The 20,339-nt window shown below is 42.9% G+C and overlaps 1 protein-coding gene across 3 annotated transcripts in view; it reads left to right on the top strand.

Annotated features, from left to right (window-relative positions):
* The window catches only part of LOC124256854, a 94,822-nt gene that overhangs the window by 23,913 nt on the left and 50,570 nt on the right, over positions 1-20,339 (top strand). For all 3 annotated transcript variants that reach the window (XM_046690819.1, XM_046690822.1, XM_046690823.1), the window contains exon 2: positions 14,832-14,920. The gene's annotated coding sequence lies outside the window, so the exon portion shown is untranslated. The remainder of the gene's footprint in view (positions 1-14,831; positions 14,921-20,339) is intronic.

Genomic DNA, 20,339 nt, shown 5'->3' with positions numbered 1-20,339 from the left:
TGACTGGACAGTGACTGGACAGTGGACAGTGGCTGGACAATGACTGGACAATGACTGGACAGTGGCTGGACAATGACTGGACAGTGACTGGACAGTGGCTGGACAGTGACTGGACAATGACTGGACAGTGGCTGGACAATGGCTGGACAATGACTGGACAATGACTGGACAGTGACTGGACAGTGACTGGACAGTGGCTGGACAATGACTGGACAGTGACTGGACAGTGACTGGACAATGACTGGACAGTGACTGGACAGTGGCTGGACAGGTTGAAAAATCGTATGTCCTCTAAGCCCACAACACACAATCCTATAACGCTCTCTTAGAAACTTGAAAACATGTCTTACTTCTTCAGTATCTTAAAGCTCTCTGCCTCTTTCTCACACTATATCGTTTCACATGTGTATCTTATATTCTTGGTCGTCCACTTATCGTTGTTGATCAGGTCAGAACCCATAGGACCCCACAAAGACAAATAGTCTATAAGTCTTAGTTACAGTGGTAAATCACAGCTGTCATCAGTCCTGGGAATGTAGCCTGGGACATCTGCTGGCAACAGGGGCTGGCAGATTCTTATGTCTCAACTAATATATATACATAATAAGCACATGCAGCCTCTCACGCACAAACCCTAACAAAGTTACAAATACAATATTTTGTATGTACAAAAAATGCCTAAACTTCGGCTCTAACAGCTTTAACCACTAGGTTACCACCACATAATCCTTTTATTGAACAGTACGGACGTATTTAAAATGTTCAGAAATTCTTGATTCCATTTTTGTTTTGTTTCATGACCTTGAGGACCCGCTAATGCCGCTTTTCTCAGTGAACTACCGTTTCCAGATTATGACCACCCACGTAATAATACACCAAAGTACCCACCCCTGATGGTCCCCACCCCCCCCACCCCTGATGGTCCCCCACCCCTAGATAGACTAACGCTCAGTCTCTGAATATATATAATCTTGATAGGAACAAGCAAGCCCCTATAAATTGAAAAGGAGACCAGAGACCTGAGACCTGAACCTGAGGAAATGTAGACTTGCTTCATTTAGGGCTTCGGCATTGCTGGGAGGGCTCGGCTGTTGGGAAAATAATGTGGTTAAGGGGCTGTGAGACAAACCAGAGACCATATAATATATTATCTGGACAAACTAAGGTACAATGTGTGAAGCCCATGTCTGGTGTCCCCCTGTCGTGATCTTGCCCTGGAATATTGCTAAAAGCGGCGTAAAACCATGCTCACTCACTCAGAGTTCTGGATTCTTCTGTAATGAAGAGATTCTCTGGGCTCGTTTATATGTTATAAGACAAATTATAAGAATTCCGAAATTGTATGTTAATCTCCATCAAAACAGATTTGAAAACGAATATTTTACATGGTCTCGTCGACAAGAAGTGAATTGGATTGTATTTGATGAGAGTGACACATTTACAATCATCGACTGAATATTCATACGGGAACTGTTATATGTGTGGGACATGCCTTTCTGGTGAAGAAGCAACAAAAGTGTCATGTCCACCGTCATTGGTGAAACACGTGGCCACACCAGCTGTTGTCCGAACGGCGGGCCCCAGCCCAACATGAGGTCAGATGCCGGACAATGGAGGGAATGCCGTCCCGGTCATCCCTGAATACTGGTCCAGACAACGTGTTTTCATGACGTGTAATTTACTGCAGGGCCAAATGTCCAGTTAATCAGCGGGCACTGTTCGATTCATTCCCAAGACAAAGCGGTCGGCGTGGACAGGTCCGATGATGGAGGTCGGAGTGCTGACCATTCATGCTGTACAGAAAAGTCATTGTTGGCTGGCCGGGATCTGTCTGGGAAGATGAGCTGGGGCGGGGAGGGGGTGGGTTGTCAGTTCCTGGCGGTCGTTAGAGGGTAATTAGACTGACGGACGAGGCTGATGAGGCTTGGAACAGACGGTCAGAGGGGGTGAGGAGGGGTATGTGGTGTCGGAGGCCAGGGAAGGGTCTGTGTTTGATGGGAGTGGGGTTGGGGTGAGGTGTTGGGTTAGAGGCCAGTGGCGGGGAATGCTTCATGTCGGGATTGGAGCCAGGGAGAAAGGAGTCTGGATAATGTAAACAGCGGTGAGGAAATGACGGTGGATGTGGGTGTCGGTGGGGTGGGTTTGTTGTTGTGGGTGCCGTAGCCCAGAGTAATATGGCTGATGTTGGGTTGGAGAGTAAATGGGGCGGTGATGTGGATGTGGGTGGGGATGGGTTTGTTGTTGTGGGTGCCGTACACAAAGATACGGTTCATGACAGTCAGAGATAGGGAGTAAGGTATACTTGATGTATGGGACGGGGGCCACGGGAGACGCCTGTGGTTTTGTAAAATATGGCGGTGTGGTGGATTGTGAGAGGTCGGGGGTAGGATTGCGGGTGACGAGGGGGTCATTTAGCTGGTGTGTGGGTACAGGCAACCTGGGGAGTAGATGATGACGTCAGTGGACAGGAGTTGTTGTCGTAAGTTCTGGGTTGTCTCTCAAACCCTGGATATACATGTATATGTGTATTTGGAGACTCCGAGTGTAGATATGGGAAGGATGGATCACCTGTTTACATCATTCATGTCAACATAGTTGAGTTCGAGACGACGAACGCCTGTTCTGATATAGCTAGCCTGTCACACAGTCTCTGAACCACATTATTTCCCCTACTGCCAAGGCCTCCTTGCAATGTAGTCCGTCTCACAGTCCCTGAACCACATTATTTCCCCTACTGCCTAGCCCTCCCTGCAATGTAGTCTGTCTCACAGTCCCTGAACCACATTGTTTCCCCTACTGCCAAGGCCTCCCTGCAATGTAGTCTGTCTCACAGTCCCTGAACCACATTATATTCCCCACTGCAATGCTGAAGCCTAAATGAAGAAAGTCTAGATTTCTTCAGGTTCAGTCTGAATTTCCTCACTGGGGCACCTTTTCAATTGAAATAGGTTTATGTGTTGCCATCAACGTTATATATATTCAGATACTAAACGTTGGTCTGTGATACAGCTTGCGTCCTGTTCAGGTTGTTGTGTTGTCAACAATAATGGACGCATTGTCCAGTCGGTCAAGACGCCGCGATTTGCTGCGCAGATTTACGTCCCTTGGACGCTCCAGAAAATCTGCCACACCGGGTTCGAATCCCGGTTCGACCCGTCACCGTGTTTGTGGGATTCGCCATGGTGATGAACGTCAGGGACCAACGTCACTGAGGACTCTTAGGATGTGGGTTCGAATCCCGGATGGGGGCTCAACTCAAAAAAGTACTAGAATCTGTACTTTACTAAGAAAGCGTATTCCCAAATATAACATATGTTACATTTGACCACCTTCTAAATGGCATTGTGAAATCACCTGGATTCGGTTCCCCAGATCGATGTGTGCAATGTGTGAGACCATTTATTATGTGATATTGTAAGAAATTTTATATCTGGGATTACACTTTCTCAGTAGAGTACAGATTTTAGTAATTTTGTTAGGGTTCCGTCCCATTCGGGATTCGAACTCACACTCACACAGTCAGGCACCTAAGCGTTAGCACCCAAAGTCAACCATCTAACCCACCCAGCCAACGCAGCTTCCACAGCATATAACGTATGCTACATTTGATTACTTTCTGCATTGTGCGATGTTGTTGGAGTATTGCTACAAGTGTCATAAAACCTTACTCACTCACCCGACATGTTGCAGAGACGACTGGAATACAGTCAAAAGCGGCGTTAAAACCCAACTCACTTTCACTTTCGTCTGTAAGAAGTTGATCTCAACTTGGACAGACAAAACGCCTAATCGTGGGAACGTTTACTTTGGCTCGTAGTGTACACACAAAACAAACATGTCCTTGACCGTTGAAGCACAGTGTACGTAAATGCGTATACTCTGAGAATATGTGCAGCTTCAAACTGAGCATCAGTGTTGCCACCAGATAATTAAACCAATACATCTGGTAGTGAATGTATTATTCTGAAATATGCAGAAGTTTGTATTTGAACACCTGCTTTATCAACCAAGAGCCATTTATTAATTGACAGAAGTTTTATTATCTCCCGGTTCCATTGTCCGCGTCACAATGGTCTAATTGACCGTTGTCAACAAGTCACGTGTGACCATTGTCACGCCTTCACCGACTCACGCCTCGCGCTTGACCAATCGTTTCAAACTGGTACTTGTGTTTCGCGCAGCCGGTTTTGCCCTGTAGCTTTCTACTCGTTAGACAGGTACCCAGTCAGTTGTAGTCCCTGCTGGCTAAGGCTGACCACTATCTGACCACTATCTGACCAGTCAATGTCCGTGTTTGTTTGACCGAAGCTTCGGACATTAGCTAATCTGTTTGAACATCCTTGCTCGCCTTTCACTGGTCGACCCTGACGGATAGGCTTGGTTGACCCCTGCAAACAGAGATTTGAAGATGCTTTAATTTAATTAAATTTACAAATTAGGTCACAAAGGTCATTGTAGGCTTAGAACACATTGGCTCATATGCACAAATGATCACAAAGCTTGATTGTATTATGAGGGAAATCTTTGATGGACAAATGAGATTATCACATCGTGTCTCGCTTTGTTAAGGCGTCTCTGGTTTCACTAATTAAAAGAGATCCTCAGATATGAGTCACGTCGGATGATGTAAATTAATTAGTCTCCTCTCAATTTTAATTAAGATTAATTTTACCCAATTAGGATGAAATTAAAATTCAGTCTGCTCTTATTCAAATTTAGCGAGATTTACATCAATTAGGTTAGAATTTTACATGTCTTGAGACAAGTCATTAGAATTCAATCTAGACTTGGCTGGCAAAATCTGAAGAAGACGGATTGGATAATAATTACAAATTCTTCAAGTCCTATTTAAGAAATGGACGTGTGAAGAAATTTAACTTGTGTCACCTTGAAGATCGAGGTCGCTTCCATTGTCTTGAACAAAAGCGATAAACCCGATTGCATTATCATGGAAAGTCTGAGCGCCAAGCGGAGACAACAGTACGATTAAGACTGTACCATAAGCTTTTACATCCCAATACACGTGATGGCACCAGGTGTAGGCAAATAAGTGAGCGTACCCGGACCAAACCAAAGTATCTGTCACAAACACATGCAAAGGCAAATCAATTACTCATTTGATAAGAGCTACAAAAACTAGAACATGCACGATTTTCTTGCTTACAACAACAGGAAGACTGTCGCCATCATCATCATCAATCATCATCATCATCACCACCACCACCATCATCATCGTCATCAACAAACTAAGTGTTATATTGTTTGTATTTCTACCCGTATTTCCGATAGATATGGTGTTTTACATGCATCGCGACACATTGGTTATCCGTACAATAATTCAAGAAAATAACAGTGAAATGATAGAAAATCTGCGAAAATTATCAACATTTAATTTACTTCGCAAAGTCACTTTCGTTAGATGATAGAATGCAATTTCAAACACTCCGCCAGAGTCTGATATTAATATTTATATCCCCTCGTTAATTTTTTTATCTTTCTCTTTTTCCCAGTTCTTGATGTAGAATCATCTGGCTTCATTAGGATGCAACAATACTCTGTTTGATGCTGGCGTTATCACACAGGCAGCCTTTGTCGTCAAGTAAAAACACATTTCTACCTCAAATTACCTCACACGTTACTGACAGGCAAGACGTCGTTTTGACGTCAAATTCCAAGTCATTGTTCGTTTTTGTCAAAGACAGGTTTCACACGGAACAACGACTGCGGCGTAATACGAGTGATCGGTTTACCTTGTTAGATATTACTCCGTGCCAAAATAGTCCCCATTACGTCCGCGATTTCCGTCTCGGAATTGCGGAATAAACCAGGAATTGATGAAAAATGGAGACAAATGTGCTTATTAATGAGTCGTTAGCCTACAACGACAATCAGATCCAATATTGTTCAATGTATATTTTGAGTTTTATTGGCTACCCTTTCACCGGTTTATGAAGTCCAAGTGATCCATTACATACCTTGGATCAGTAAAGTGGTTTGGGTGTAGCGCAACAACTCATTTGAACCAGTTGTATTGGGTAATGGATTACATGCAATGGGACTGCCTATACGATGTCGCTGGCTGTCGTTAAGGGCGAAGGGACGAGGACGTTTGCACCCAAGGTCACATGACTATGGATGACTAGAACATTGCTAACAGTCTATTCCTAATTCAAATCCCGTAAGAGCGTTTACACGTACAGAGGGGCGTAACAGTGAGATTAATGAAGTGTCGATAAGTATTTTCTTGAGAGAGTAGGTGTATCAAAATACCGTGGATTCAGTGTAGAAATACTGTAGATTCCTCGCATAGACTAACACCTAGACGACCGTAGATTAGCGTCTAGACCACCGTAGATTAGCGTCTAGACGACCGTAGAATAAGGCCTAGACGACCGTAGAAAAACGCCTAGACGACCGTAGATTAGCGTCTAGACAACCGTAGAATAACGCCTAGACGACCGTAGAAAAACGCCTAGACGACCGTAGATTAGCGTCTAGACCACCGTAGATTAGCGTCTAGACGACCGTAGATTAAGGCCTAGACGACCGTAGAAAAACGCCTAGACGACCGTAGATTAGCGTCTAGACAACCGTAGAATAGCGCCTAGACGACCGTAGAATAGCGCCTAAACGACCGTAGAATAACGCCTAGACGACCGTAGAATAGCGCCTAGGCGACCGTAGATTAGCGTCTAGACAACCGTAGAATAGCGCCTAGACGACCGTAGGAAAACGCCTAGACGGCCGTAGATTAGCGTCTAGACGACCGTAGAATAGCGCCTAGACGACCGTGGAATAAGGCCTAGACGACCGTAGATTAGCGTCTAGACGACCGTAGAATAGCGCCTAGACGACCGTAGAATAGCGCCTAGACGACCGTAGAATAGCGCCTAGACGACCGTAGAATAAGCGCCTAGACGACCGTAGAATAGCGCCTAGACGACCGTAGAATTAGGCCTAGACGACCGTAGAAAAACGCCTAGACGGCCGTAGATTAGCGTCTAGACGACCGTAGAATAGCGCCTAGACGACCGTGGAATAAGGCCTAGACGACCGTAGATTAGCGTCTAGACAACCGTAGAATAGCGCCTAGACGACCGTAGAATAGCGATAAGCGCCTAGACGACCGTAGAATAGCGCCTAGACGACCGTAGGTTAGCGTCTAGACGACCGTATAATAACGTGAACAGCCCCGTTGATAAAGGGAGATATGTTTCTGTACGTATCGCTACCATGAGAGATGGTTGTTGTGGTTTGAATCCTCTGATTTGTCGTCCAGAATAGGCTATAGTTCTTGAAAGGCATTTAGAAGTTGGACGAACATGAATACATTGCCCGTAGTACTGATAAGTTCTGTTCATTCTAACTCTTGCTCAGGTCTTTGCTTGGCATTTAGAAGTAATACACATAAGGAAGAAAATTTTATGGATGTCAAATTCTTTATTGTGAGGAACACATTTCACGAGATAAAGGAGGAAGTATGTACTCCGAAACGTCGTGTTCCTCATAATACCTGCTCCATCATTCACCAGATGAAGGCGCAAGAACCAGCTCTGAAACGTCGTACAAAGAATGAAAGGAAGTTGTTATCCTTACAACGAATCATGTATTTAGAATAGAATATTTCCCTAATTCATGCTATAATTGAGTTTACTGCCTCTATGTCGTAACATTGGATTGTATATCGCTGGTGTTCTCGTGGGCTGAACTAACGACCAGTGGATTCTGGCCAACTAAGGGAGGAAACTCTGACTCCCCACGTCAGTACATATATATATATATATATGAACTTTCTAGTTCAGTGGTCAAGTGACTGGAGTTGTACACATTATGATTACGTCCCTACGGAACATTTCTTTCCTCCAGGTTTTAAATGACGTCGATCAATACGTACCACAAGTACCGCCGGCGTGGTTGTCGTGTTTCTCCTGCAAGGAGGATATTGTTAGAACAGTACCGATTGACCCGCTATCCGATGCTGACACCAGTCACGAGGTCAAGGTCATTCACTCTTTTCTGGACAATGTCCATTTGTCCGTCCATCACTGATCAATCGGATGCCGAGTTTGGTACAATCCAGCGACGAAGTATGGTGGTAGTTCATATGATGCCTTCACATTGTGTACGCTGGTTTGAGAGAGGTGTGGGTTGGGTTGGGTTGTGAACGAGTGATGTATATCGCCACAGTCAGCTGTGGGAACATTAGGGTAACGAGGCTTAAGATGACAACTTAAGGTAGACGATGACAACATTAGGATGACGTTGACAATATTAGGGTGACGTTGACGACATTAGGGTGACATTGACAACTTTAGGGTGACGTTGACAACTTTGGGGTGACGCTGACAACACTAGGGTGATATTGACAACATTAGGGTACGTTAACAAATTAGGGTGACGTTGACAACACTAGGGTGACGTTGATAACATTAGGGTGAAGTTGACAACACCAGGGTGACAACATTAGGGTGACATTGACAACACTAGGGTGACGTTGACAACATAAGGGTGACGTTGACAACTTTAGGGTGACGTTGACAACACTAGGGTGACGTTGACAACACTAGGGTGATGTTGACAACACTAGGGTGACGTTGACAACTTTCGGGTGACGCTGACAACACTAGGGTGAAGTTGACAACACAAGGGTGATATTGACAACATTAGGGTGAAGTTGACAACATTAGGGTGAAGTTGAAAACACAGGGTGACAACATTAGGGTGACATTGACAACATTAGGTTGAAATTGACAACATTAGGGTGACAATGACAACATTAGGGTGACAATGACAACATTAGGTTGAAGTTGACAACATTAGGGTGACAATGACAACATTAGGGTGACAATGACAACATTAGGGTGAAGTTGACAACATTAGGGTGAAGTTGACAACACAGGGTGACAACATTAGGGTGACATTGACAACATTAGGTTGAAGTTGACAACATTAGGGTGACAATGACAACATTAGGGTGACGATGACAACATGAGGGTGACGATGACAACTTTAGGGTGACGTTGACAATATTACAGTGAAGATGACAACATTGGGGTAATGATAACAATTAACATCAATACGACAAGCACTCACAATTAAACCTCAAGAACAGCCAGCTCTGCCAGGGCACCTTGCAAACCACGGATTATATTTCTGTTGACACAATACCGGCGTTTTTAAATTATGCATTATTATTACTGGTACACTTTACACTTCAGCACATATGTGCCATATATCGGAACATTCTTTATTGTTAATTCATAAAGTGCAACTGACACGGGAGGCGAGGACGTACAACTGCATGGTATTTAGCGCACTGGGGAAGATAGATTACAACAGATAAACTGCTCAGTTGTTTTTAACAAAAGCCCGTGGAATATGAGAAGGTTTATCTATATAACGGTGTTAGGAGCTCATTGCTCGACAGAGAGAACACTAAGGAGAACGTCATATCGCAATTCCTGTCCGCCTTTACCTGAAGATCGGAGATCAGTTTCAAATTGAAAGGAAATTTTAATGGAGACCAGTTTTCAAAAAACACGTATTAAAACTTAATTTCTAAAGAGCTGTTTATTTCTCTAAATGATAACAAGATTGGAACACCATAACTCATGCTTCTATTGAAAGCTTAATCTGAAACTGGAATCCATTAAACAAAAAATAATGTTCTTTGATGGAAAATTGAAAATATGAAAAGGAATGCAAAAATATTGTAACTAACGCGGAACTAAGTTTTCAATTTCCTGGCAATTCCTGACATCTGACTGAATTCCAGGGCACGAAAACAGGACGAGTATTGATTTTGAGCTCTGCCGTCTTCTCCTGAGCTACCTTCCAGATGAATTTCATGAATAATAGATAGTAAAAACAATGCTGATGCGAATAAACAATTTGCTTAGCTGCCACCTCAGTATGGTCGACGTTGACGTTCCAGAACAGCCCGGCGCTGCGGTCGTTGACGGCTTGATTCAATAACTGACGTCACTAAACGATTCAGAGCTGACTTTGTAGAAGACAAGGCAGAATGGTTGTTGACAATTAGGTGCCATAGCTGACGTTGCAGATACGGCCGTTGAGTGCTAGATTCAATAGTTGACTGTAGAAATATAGGCGCTATGGTTGTTGACAACTTGATTCAATAGTTGACTGTAGAAATATAGGCGCTATGGTTGTTGACAACTTGATTCAATAGCTGACTGTAGAAATATAGGCGCTATGGTTGTTGACAACTATATTCAATAGCTGACTGTAGAAATATAGGCGCTATTGTTGTTGACAACTAGATTCAATAGCTGACTGTAGAAATATAGGCGCTATGGTTGTTGACTACTAGATTCAATAGTTGACTGTAGAAATATAGGCGCTATGGTTGTTGACAACTTGATTCAATAGCTGACTGTAGAAATATAAGCGCTATGGTTGTTGACAACTAGATTCAATAGCTGACTGTGGAAATATAGGCGCTATGGTTGTTGACAACTTGATTCAATAGCTGACTGTAGAAATATAGGCGCTATGGTTGTTGACAACTTGATTCAATAGCTGACTGTAGAAATATAGGCGCTATGGTTGTTGACAACTATATTTAATAGCTGACTGTAGAAATATAGGCGCTATGGTTGTTGACAACTTGATTCAATAGCTGACTGTAGAAATATAGGCGCTATGGTTGTTGACAACTTGATTCAATAGTTGACTGTAGAAATATAGGCGCTATGGTTGTTGACTACTAGATTCAATAGCTGACTGTAGAAACATAGGCGCTATGGTTGTTGACAACTATATTTAATAGCTGACTGTAGAAATATAGGCGCTATGGTTGTTGACAACTTGATTCAATAGCTGACTGTAGAAATATAGGCGCTATGGTTGTTGACAACTTGATTCAGTAGCTGACTGTGTTGATAGATGTCCACTGCTTCATAATACGACTGCTAGTTCAGTGAGTGACGCTATAGAAAGGGCCCTTCATCTACCAACTATAACTTCCTGATTCAGTAGGTGACGTAAAGACCACGATACTGCAGTCGGTCACGCCCAGATTCAACAAGTGGCGAAGCGTTCACTTCCAGATTCGATAGGTGGCGTAGCGTTCACTTCCAGATTCAATAGGTCACGTAACGTTCAATAGGTGGCGTAGCGTTCACTTCCAGATTCATTAGGTGGCGTAGCGTTCACTTCCAGATTCAATAGGTGGCGTAGCGTTCACTTCCAGATTCAATGGGTGGCGTAGCGTTCACTTCCAGATTCAATAGGTAGCGTAGCGTTCACTTCCAGATTCAATAGGTGACGTAGCTTTCACTTCCAGATTCAATAGGTGACGTAGCGTTCACTTCCAGATTCAAAAGGCGACGTAGCGTTAGGCGACGTAGCGTTCACTTCCAGATTCAATAGGTGACGTAGCTTTCACTTTCAGATTCAATAGGTGACGTAGCGTTCACTTCCTGATTCAATAGGTGACGTAGCTGTCACTCCTTGATTCAATAGGTGACGTAGTTTTCATTTCCAGATTCAATAGGTGACGTAGCGTTCATTTCCAGATTCAATAGGTGACCTTATATTGTATATATGTAAAACATCTCAGGAATAGTATCGGGATATTCAGGTGTCTCATGTGACCTGACCGATAAAACCTTTTACCAGAAAAGCAAAGCTATCACATCTTCTAACCCGCAAACTTTTAACATACAGATATGTCCCGCTGTAAATCTGATAAATTGATAATGAATTCACGCAGGCATTTCCGGCTCAATTCAATTGTGTGGCAAGTCAAACACTTGCACTAAAACGTTTCAGACAGTTTTGTGGCTCTGTGATTAGTTTGGGGACAAGAAATCGCCTTTCATTTTGTGTTTTTTCAATACTAACAAATTTCAATGGATTCTTGAATAGCCAAGTTTAGCTTTAAAATACTGTAACTTTAAAGGTCACTTCATCGATTTTTGTTTCAAGTCAGTAATTACAGGAGCCAAACTTCAACCTCAATGATACACTCTGTTTGGTGGAAACAAGATCAAAACGCCACCCAAATTGTTGCATCAAACCAGTTGTGGAAGAAATCCAATGTCTGAAGCCAGCAATGCCGTTTAGGTGCACAGAGAGCAGGGCGGTTGTGACCCACATGGGAATAGTAGCCAGCTCTTCCTAACAATTTCACATGTTACATAATATATGTCGTTAGTGCGAAGATGCCATTTATCAATTACATGTATTAGAAAGCCGTTTCTCTTTGATGTCTTGTAATAGCTGTCTCTTGGGCTGGTCCTTTAAATCTGTGTTGCATTTGTTGTTGGTGCAGGCAGAAATGATTTGAAATTGCTTGCGTTGCAATAACGGGGTACTTTTTCTGGGGGTAAAATAAAAGCCGAAAAGAGTCCCATTTCCATGACCAGAGAAGCAGAGTCCACGATACGAGGTCGACTGTATGATAATCTTCTCCCAATGAATCACTATCAACGGGTGATGGTAGAAGCTATTCGTGAACACGTGACCATATTATGCAAGCTTTGGCATGCGTCCCAAACACATGCAAGGAAAGCCAATTGTTCAGATGCAACAAGATGGGTACATAATGTACAAGTGAGTTGTTTCGGACATCATTTTGGTCCCTGAATTTGAAAATTCTCTTCATGTCTGCTATTAAACGTTTCCAAAACTTTTCCCGGGCCTTGGGTTAGGGTTAGGTTAGGTAAACCCAATCTTAGTCTAATCTCTAAAATGAACATATTTTACAGATAAAAAACAACAAACTTTTTTCTAAATTATTTTCGTAAAATATATTTAAAAGGTTTCCAGAGACTTTCTTCATTTTCTGAAACTGTGATAATCTAGATTTGATACAAATTCTGGGCTTGCATGGGCTGCATTGGGTATATTTCTTTCAGGGTCTGTATGACAGGCCATCCTGATGTAACTTATGTTTTGTCAACGAAACCCAAATGCTATGGATAGTCAACTTCTTTATTGCAATGGCAAGCACTTGCTTTATAACGGTGTTAGTACTTACACCGAAACGTCGCACTCATTGCAATAAAGAAGTTGACTATCCATCAAACTTGGTTTTCCTTCACCTGTACAACTTCTAAAAATGCCTCTCAAAGAAGTTATTTTTTGTCACCCTGCACAGATCCAAATAGGAGTAGGACCACCGTGTTTTCAGTTATTTCCAGTCCAGATCGGAACACCAATGAAGGAGAACTGGATACTTAATCATTTTTAAAAATAAAGGATCATCCACATGTACATGAATGTTGAGTGGGACGTGTTGGCTGCGTGCCCTTGTTATGGTGTTGCTATTCCGAGAAGTAATTCTGATTCATACACATGAAAAACAGATCAGCGAGAAGGGAAGCATAATTGGTGCCCATGGGGATGCCTACATCTTGTCTTTAGAAACGCTGACTGTTTCTTTGCCAATACGGATCGATTGGACAGAATTTAGTTTGCCATTCGTTATTCCTATATCCAAAATAACATCGAAAAATCTCAGCCCTCGAACATTCTGGATTATCGCCACGTTCCTTCAAATGGACTTCGAAGCTGAATTATATAATATAGGAAATCAAAATAGCAAACCGATCTATAAAACGTACATAGAGGTATTAACAGTATTCACTATCTCTAATACGGGCGGTGGGGATAACCTAGTGGTTAAAGCGTTCGCTCGTCACGCCGAAGGCCCGGGTTCTATTCCCCACATGGGTACAATGTGTGAAGCCCCTTTTCCGGTGTCCCCCGCCGTGATTTTGCTGGAATATTGCTAAAAGCGGCGTAAAACCATACTTACTTACTCACTCACTATCTCTAATACTGGCAAGTAATTTAGAGATTGGTGGTAGCTTTGTTAGTCATGCCCAGAAAGAATAGTGTGAAAACCCCATAATCATTGGTGACACGAATTGCGAATCTGTATTTGATTACGTTACCTTGATCCGCTGATCGTGGGTTCGAATCCCTGACTTGGTTTTTCATCCATGCTCGTGTGCTTCACCGAAGCCGTAAACGTCTAGGAGATGCATCCCTTCAGACACTTCTCCCACATTAAGCCGACCTATCGTGGTATGTTTTCAACACTGTCCAAAAACTAAGTCAGTCAGTCAGTCACTCACTCACTCAGGCACGCAGTCAGTCACCCAGTCAGTCAGTCACTCACTCAGTTACTCACTCACTCAGTTACTCAGTCAGTCAACCACTCACTCTCCTAGCTACTCAGTTACTCACTCACTCACTCACTCAGTTACTCACTCACCCAATCAGTTACTCAGCCACTCACTCACTCACTCGGTTACTCACTCACCCAATCAGTTACTGAGTTAGTCACTCACTCACTAACTCATTCACACAAACATACCACTCTCACAAATATTCACTCACTCACTCCCCACCTACCAATCAGCCATCCACCAAGTTCCTATCGGCCTAGTCCCTACACTACGTAAAATACACATGACATAACCCTGAAAATATACAAGACAAAATATACACAATATATCTTGTAACGAAATGCAGTTTCACATCAGGATATCAGTATGAAGTTAATTAAACCAAAGCAGTTTCTTAAAATCATTTCGCGCTTGAAATGAAATAATTTGTAAATTCAATTGGACGGCACACAGAGCGCGAGCTGCAGTTTGTGGGCCTTGATCTGCTGCCTGCATTCAATATGTATGACTTCCTACTGATCAGGAAGCCTCGTCGAGCTAGCGGGGGAAATCAATATTCGTCTCAAGTTGCCCTGATCACACAGCCAAGCTACACATGTCTACATCGTTCCGACCCTGTGATAAGATAGGAACCTTGCTCAACCATATCTTCTTCTTCTTCCTCTGCAGGGGGCTCACTTCCTAGTCTCGTAGGCGAGATCACGCGAGATAACGTCGACGAGATTCTCTGATCAAGATCCCAGAGGGCAATTGTCGTGGTAAGTTCATTATTCAGTGTATTAATGTCTTCCAGCTAATAGATTTATAATATGGGTATAGTGCGGCGATGGTTGGGCAATGTTTGCTCGGAGGATTGTGGAATGTTCTTCGATATTTTTTCTGCGGGTAATTGATTTAGATAGATACATCGCAGGGACGTATGTAATAATTAGAGAGGAGGCTTTAGCTGATGGCCTCCATTGGTCAGGGTAGTGTGCGAGTAGGAGGGTAAGAACCTTTCGCTGACGTCGGCAGTGGTATCTAAATAAATTATTACTGGCCCAAGAAAGAGTGAGTGAGTATGGTTGTACGCCGCATTTAGCAATGTTCTAGCAATATCACGGCAGGGACACTAGAAATGGGCTTCACACACATTGTACCCATGTAGGGAATCGAACCGGGTCTTCAGCGTGACGAGCGATTTCTCTAACCACAAGGCTACCCCACCGCCCCCACCCGAACCTGACAAACCAGTGGTGGAATGTATGAGTGACGATTTACGGTGTACAACGGACGCCTATTGTATACGTTTAATCCCACCTAGCGTTCCCCTAACCAGCGCTTACGATCAGCATAAGAAACTTTTCCATCACACATCACACATTTTTTTAATTTATTTATTTGCTGTTAATCGTTTTACATTACATCTACATGACGGGCTTTCTAAGTAATCGAATCTGGACCAGACAATCCAGTAAAAGATCGAACTTTGGTTATCCCAAGGCGTCTTCTTTCCTTCATTACATTTAAAGCAAGTTTGCAAGCATCTGCAACATTATAAATTTAATTTAAGTTTTGTTGAACGACGCACATGGCGAGTAACACCGGGTGTCTAGTGGGTCTGGGGTGGGGAGCGTGAGTAGGCAGTGGATTTTGTCTAAAAGCGTTGTTCCCAAAATGTTTGAGAAACATACTCATGCTACTGACTTTTGTGAAAAATTGTAGGCCCAAAATACAATATATTAAAATATATATATGCACAGTTTGATGTATTTTTATTAAGAAATATAAAAAATAATTGCAGCTGTGACTTAAAATACACATCCATTGGAATCTCTGTCCCCCGACCCCCACAGATATCGGAATAGTCAATAGTAGCTTCCTAATAGATACATGATGATAGCGTTATTGACGTAAAAAAACGTCCTTGGTGCTGTTGTTGCTGTTATAGACTAACAACTAGTCTCTGAAATGAACATATTTTACTGAAAAAAGTTCATAGTAATAAAAAGATATATAATGAAAAGGAGCCCTGAGACTTTCTTCATTTTCAGAAGAAGCTGAGGAAATCTAGACTTGCCACATTTTCTAGACTTGTGTGGGCTTTCTTGGATATATTTGCTTCAGGGTCTGTACGAGAGACTATTGCTGTTACTGCTGGTGCTGTTGATGTTATCGATGTTAGTGTCGGTATTGTGGATGATGCTGTCACTGATGCTACCGATGTCGTTGAAAAGGAAATGACCCCAGAAACACAGTAATCTTCAGGACATAAAACACCTTTCCACATCCGCCTAAATAATTGGACACATACATCAGATCAAAGGACTACTTTTGTGGACCATGATTACAGGGAAGTGTAGTTATTCATTAAGCAGCGTCACCTTACAACATGCCCAGCTAGCTCGACACTTGTGGGACGGAAAGGTGTAATTACATTAGGCACTGTAAACACCTAGAATAGACTCGGCTAACAACGGAATCAATACCGCTGTCTGACGTTGTGTTAAAAACATTGAGTGCGTGAAAGCTCTGTACATCAATTCATATAGATGGGGCTAGTCGACTCAATGGTGTTAGTGTGTCACGGGGTTGGAGATTTCATTAATCTTGCATCCAGTCGGTAATGGAATATTAACAGCCTAACGGGACTGTGATCTAGGATGTAGATAATAGGTAACGCGTAGTTAATACGTACGTATGTACCCACAAACACGCGCTTTCACATTTTGTGAGCTGGTACTATGATGATGCGCAATAGATCCAGGGCCTGGATCAGACAGACAAACTGGTTTATTAAAGTCTCGCTCGTAGTACGTATAAAAACATATATAACTTCATATACATATATGGGGCGGTTGGGTAGCCTACTGGTTAAAGCGTTGGCTCGTCACGCCGAAGACCCGGGTTCGAATCCCCACATGGGTACAATGTGTGAAACCCATTTCTGGTGTCCCCCGCCGTGATGTTGCTGGAATATTGCTAAAAGCGGCGTAAAACCAAACTCAGTCAGTCAGTCATATACATGTACAATATAAATATAATATGCTACTACTAGTCGCTCAGCGACTTATGAGAGACATGTTAAGCATTATTAAAATTAGATATTCATAAATATATATATTTACAAAATACAGCTATATAAAATGATCAGTGTTTGGTTGGTTGTGTTTACTCGAACTCAGATAGCAGAGATCGATGTCCGCAATACCAATCACCAGATTGTCTGGTAGATCTTGACTGGATACAAACCAACGTCGTATTGCAAGAATATTGTGTCCAGAATATCGCAGGTGTTTGTATGTCCCTGTATCTGTGTTAGTGATTGTGGTAAGAGGCGACTAACGGGATCGGACGGTCAGGCTCGCTGACTTGGTTGACACATGTCATCGTATCCCAATTGCGTAGATCGATGCTCATGACGGTGGTCGCTGGATTGTCTGGTCCAGACTCGATCATTTACAGACCGCCGCCATATAGCTGGAATATTGCTGAGTGCGGCGTAAAACAACAAACCAACCAGACCAATGTGTCAACTATAACAAGCTACAGTTGCTATAGTAACTGGACACTCTAACTATTCCTATGATATTTCGATATTGGCTGAACATTTCTTTGCAAGTTTTCAGATAAACCTTTTTTTAATTTTTCCTCCAATTTGAGATTATTTAATGAGAAAATTTACTTGTCCATGATGCCAGTGTATGTGTTACCATTTGAACAAGCGACCCCCTTGTTGGTGTGCTCACTGTCCAGAAAACATTGTCATTGCATCAAATGAATAACTGCAAACAATTCCCAATCCAGTGAAGCTAAGATCAACAAATTGACGTTGAGCCCTGTGCTATTGGCAGCCCCGCACTCGTGTGTTGTGTTTCTGTCAGCGTTTTCTCCGTCAACATTTGTTTGTTGACAGACAAAACACATTAAAAGTTTAAAGTCGGGAGTTGTGTTGACCCCGCCAAGCGCGATTCCCACACTGGCTTCTTGTATTCCTAGTTATGATCAGCTCGAGTTGATATGCTAAAGGAAATGACATTTGTCTCCAGTTCATTCAATCACTGATTTAAGATTTGTTGGCAAAATGGATAAAGAGGATAGGGCTTAGTGTATCACCCTGGCGCAGCACACGTTAGGTTTTTAACAAATATGAGTGAGTGAGTGAGTGAGGTAGTGAGTGAGTGAGTGAAAGGAGAGTGGGTCGCGTCGTATTTCATCATACCACAGAACATCCAGTTTGCCAGCTTCTTTACTTAGTGATGAGTTTTTTCCTGTTAAACGTACCAACCGTAACTCGCATGCTGGTGTATCACCCTGGCGCAGCACACCTTAGGTTTTTAACAAATGTGGGTGAATGAGTGAGTGAGTGAGTGAGTGAGTGAGTGAGTGAGTGAGTGAGAGTGGGTGGGTGGGTGAATCCAGGGATGTGAATCCCTGGGTGGGTGGTCGAGTGAGAAAAAGGTGTGTGGGTTTATAATCAAATTACAGAACATCAAGTTTGCCAGCTTCTTCACTTTGTGAAGAGGTTTTTTTGGTTCAACTTTCCCACCCTAACTCGCATAATGGTGTGATGTTTAATACATGGTTCTCCCTACACTAGCTCCAGTATGTATCGTAATTAGTAGAAAATAGTATTAGGTGAGGCGCGTGTTGTGATTATGAAGCCATGGTCCACGTGACATGTTGTCTTCGTCTTGACCAGAATATACACCTTGCAGTCTTCCTTATTCTGTTGTTATGCTTAACATCCTGCAAGGCTCTGGTAAAACCGAATGGTTAAAGCGTTTGTTCTCAACGTCGAATACCCGGGTTCGATACCCAATATGGCTACAATGTGTGGAGTCCATATATGGCGTCCTCCGTCGCGATAAAATTGGTGGCATTCAGTCAAATTAACTCGCTAACTTTGATTTTCACATCGACGTTGTTGATAATGTGGTTTTTGCAATGGCTTCACGCGCATTATATTTTAAAACATAGCATAATGATTACTAGAAAATAATTCCATGATATCATGTTGTAAAGGAAGCCATCGAGCGATACCCAAAGACTGGACGACCGAAAGTAACACGTGACGTTGTGTACATGACATGGGTTTTCTAATTGCCACTGGGGAAACACGTGAAGATAAATCTTTACATATACATATTACGAAGATGCCAGCCTCATTGTGGAATTGAGCCGCACTTTGGATGACCGTTCCATGTGTACCTTTATCTCAACACAAATGAACCAATCCTTTCTCTGGTGGACCCCGTTTGTAATTACCACCTCTACAGGGCAAACCATGTCGTTGTTGAAGCCCAGAGTCCTTACAAACACGGAATCAATATCCCCTCCTTGCCCCCTTCCCGTCCCCTCATTATCCTTATCATTAACAGTACCGATAGACATATGCTGCGGCATTATCACTCCTTATCTTCTTTCCTGGAGATCAACTGGCTTCGTACCGCGTTGTCTCCCTTTGTCGTTCTTTGTTCGATCGCACGGTAATAAAACGGCAACGTCAGTCGCAGAAATCACAGAGTGGCGAGTTGGGAGGACCATGATGGATGGCCGACCCTCTCCCAGAACCCTGATTGGAAAATCAATGAAGCATAATTGGAGAGTCATTAGGAAAGAGGCTATGGATCAGAACGAGGCTCTCAGGGGGAGAAATCCTTTTATGTTCACTCGTTGGCTACAAAGCACCAAATATTTGGGTTCCTGAGTAAAGCGAGTATTAATACCAGTGCTTGTATTGGAAGTTCCTCGGGGTAGAAGACATACGTGGTTATGTAAATAGGTTCCATGATGGCTCCATGGGGAGTGCTCTGTACTTGTGTATTGGAATAAGTAGCTTCATGCATGTCAACAACTGTAACGCCACGGTGTCGGGTGTGTTTGCTGGTGGTCGCTGTAGTCGTCCACGCGAGGAAATATAGTTTCATATGACGTGTTGGTCATCTTGTCAGCTGATGCAGATACTACTAATAGGCTGTCGTTTCACGTTACTTGACATGAGTGAGTGATGTTTTACGGCGTTGTAGCGTACATCCTAGCAAAGGGAAACAGCATGGACTTTATGCATTACGTCCGTACCCATAGTCTCCCTAACAGGTTATGTACAGTGATCAACGACATCTTCCATCGCCATCCGCGGACCCGTGCAGATCCGGGTTAGAATTGGTCTTCATCAACCCATGCTTGTCGTAAGAG

Source organism: Haliotis rubra, unplaced genomic scaffold (genome assembly GCF_003918875.1).
Source record: "Haliotis rubra isolate DU_JTF1 unplaced genomic scaffold, ASM391887v1 Scf640, whole genome shotgun sequence".
Lineage (NCBI taxonomy): Eukaryota > Metazoa > Mollusca > Gastropoda > Lepetellida > Haliotidae > Haliotis > Haliotis rubra.
The sequence above is the reverse complement of the archived record's forward strand: the minus strand, read 5'-3'. Positions and strand labels throughout refer to the sequence as shown.